This window comes from Colobus angolensis, unplaced genomic scaffold (assembly GCF_000951035.1).
Source record: "Colobus angolensis palliatus isolate OR3802 unplaced genomic scaffold, Cang.pa_1.0 Scaffold18, whole genome shotgun sequence".
Taxonomy (NCBI): domain Eukaryota; kingdom Metazoa; phylum Chordata; class Mammalia; order Primates; family Cercopithecidae; genus Colobus; species Colobus angolensis.
In genome coordinates this window covers 1,228,662-1,231,189 of record NW_012114932.1, presented here as the reverse complement: position 1 = coordinate 1,231,189, position 2,528 = coordinate 1,228,662, and the positions used below count along the sequence as shown (strand labels likewise).

At 39.7% G+C, this 2,528-nt stretch overlaps 1 pseudogene; it reads right to left on the bottom strand.

Moving 5' to 3' along the window:
• Positions 1–708: 708 nt before the first annotated feature.
• The window catches only part of LOC105509808, a 7,032-nt pseudogene continuing 5,212 nt past the window's right edge, over positions 709–2,528 (bottom strand).

The window sequence follows — 2,528 nt, the reverse complement described above, 5'->3', positions numbered from 1 at the left end:
GTGGGTTGATTTTTTTTTTTTTTTTTTTTTGAGATGGAGTCTTGCTCTGTCACCTAGGCTGGAGTTCAGTGATGTGATCTTGTTTCACTGCAAGCTCTGCCTCCTGAGTTGACACCATTCACCTGCCTCAGCCTCCTGAGTAGCTGGGACTACAGGCGCCTGCCACCACGCCCGGCTAATTTTTTGTTTTGTATTTTTAGTAGAGATGGGGTTTCACTGTGTTAGCCAAGATGGTCTCAATCTCCTGACCTCATGATCCGCCTGCCTCGGCCTCCCAAAGTGCTGGGATTACAGGCGTGAGCCACCACACCCGGCCGCGGGTTGATGTTTCTAATCAGTTTGGGGAAAATATCAGTCATTATCATTGTGAATATCGTTTCTCTTGTGTTCTCTTTTATTAAGGACTCTAGTTGTAAGTTTTTTAGATCTTTTGATCAAGTTTCACACGTCTGTTAATCTCTTACTTGTTTTTCCCTCTCTGTTTCAGTTTAGGTGTATTCTTTTTTTTGTTAGTTTTTATTTCATACTCTTAAACTTAACTCTGCAATCCAACTTGGCATGAAAGAGAATAAGGAAAGTATGGAACCCAAAGAACTGCAGCAAAAGCACAATGATTATAGGATGCTGTGAGTAAATGGGGTGGAGGGTGCTTTCTTGAACTACAGGAGGAATGATTTGATGGTTAAGATAAAGCACAAGTCAAATTTATTAGAACTGTCCACAGTCAGCCATGGTGATCTTCTCACTGTTCTTGCCATTTCTGGATGCAGAGCACTCTATGGCTTGCATGATATTAATGCTATTATTTACCTTGCCAAAGAGCACATGCTTGCCATCCAACCACTGAGGTCTTCGCAGTGCAGATGAAAAACTGGGAACCATTTGTGTTGGGTCCAGCATTTGTCACGGACAAGATGCCAGGACTTGTATGCTTCATAACGAAGTTCTCATCATCAGATTTCTCCCTATAGATGGACTTGCCACCAGTGCCATTGTGGTGTGTGAAGTCACTACCCTGACACATAAACCCTGGAATAATTCTGTGAAAGCAGGAACACTTATAACCAAATGCATTCTTTCGAGTGCTCAGAGCATGAAAGTTTTTTGGAACTTTGTCTGCTAACAGCTTGAAGGAGATGCAGCCCAAGAGCATACCATCCACGGTGATATCAGGGCTCTGGGTGGTGTCAATGTCTACAAAGACAGTTTAGATATTTTCTATTGATCTGTCTTCAAGTTCACTAATTCTGTGTTCTGCTTTGTGGTGAAAACATTTAAAATCTACTCTTTTAATAATGCTCTAGAATAGTGTTTTTCAAACTTTAACATACAAAGTTGTTACCTGGAATCTTGTTTTTTAAAAATTTTTATTTTAGGTTCAGGGGTACATGTGCAGATTTTTTATATAGGTAAATTTCTTGTTATGGAGGTTTGTCGTACGATTATTTCATCACCCAGGTAGTAAACATAGTATGCAATAGGTTGTTTTCTATTCTCACCCTCTTCCTACTGTCCACCCTCACGTAGGCCCTAGTCTATTGTTCCCTTCTCTGTGTTCGTGTATACTCAGTGTTTAGCTCCCACTCATAAGTGAGAACATGCAATATTTAGTTTTTATTTTTCTGTGTTAGTTCACTTGGGAAAATGGCCTCCAGCTCCATCCATGTTACTGTGAAGGACATGATCTCATTCTTTTTTATGGCTGTGTAGTATTCCGTGGTGTATATGTACCACATTTTCTTTATCCAGTCTAGCATTGATGGGCTTTTAGATTGATTCTGCATCTTTGCTGTTGTGAATAGTGCTGTGAAGAACATATAAATGCATATGTCTTTATGGTAGAATGATTTATATTCCTTTGGATATATACCCAGTAATGGGATTGCTAGTTGGATATATACCCAGTAATGGGATTGCTTGTTGAATATATACCCAGTAATGGGATTGCTGGGTTGAATGGTAGTTCTGTTTTAAGTTCTTTGAGAAGTTGCCAAACTGTTTTCCCCAATGGCTGAACTAATTTACATTTCCACCAGCAGTGTATAAGCGTTCCCTTTTCTCTGTAACCTTGCCAGTGTCTGTTATTTTTTGACTTCTAAATAATAGTCATTCTGACTGGTGTTAGATGGTGTCTCATTTGTGGTTTTGATTTGTACTTCTCTAGTGATCAGTGATATTAAGCTTTTTTTCATATGCTTGTTGGCTGAGTGTATGTTTTCTTTTGAAAAGTGTTCGTGTTCTTTGCTTACTTTTTTTTTTTCTTTTTTTATTATTATACTTTAAGTTCTAGGGTATATGTGCACAACATGCAGGTTACATATATATACATGTGCCATGTTGGTGTGCTGCACCCATTAACTTGTCATTTACATTAGGTATATCTCCTGATGCTATTCCTCCCCCCACCCCCTCCCCACAATAGGCCCCGGTGTGTGATGTTCCCCTTCCTGTGTCCAAGTGATCTCATTGTTCAATTCCCACCTATGAATGATGGCTTCCAGCTGCATCCATGTCCCTACAAAGGACAC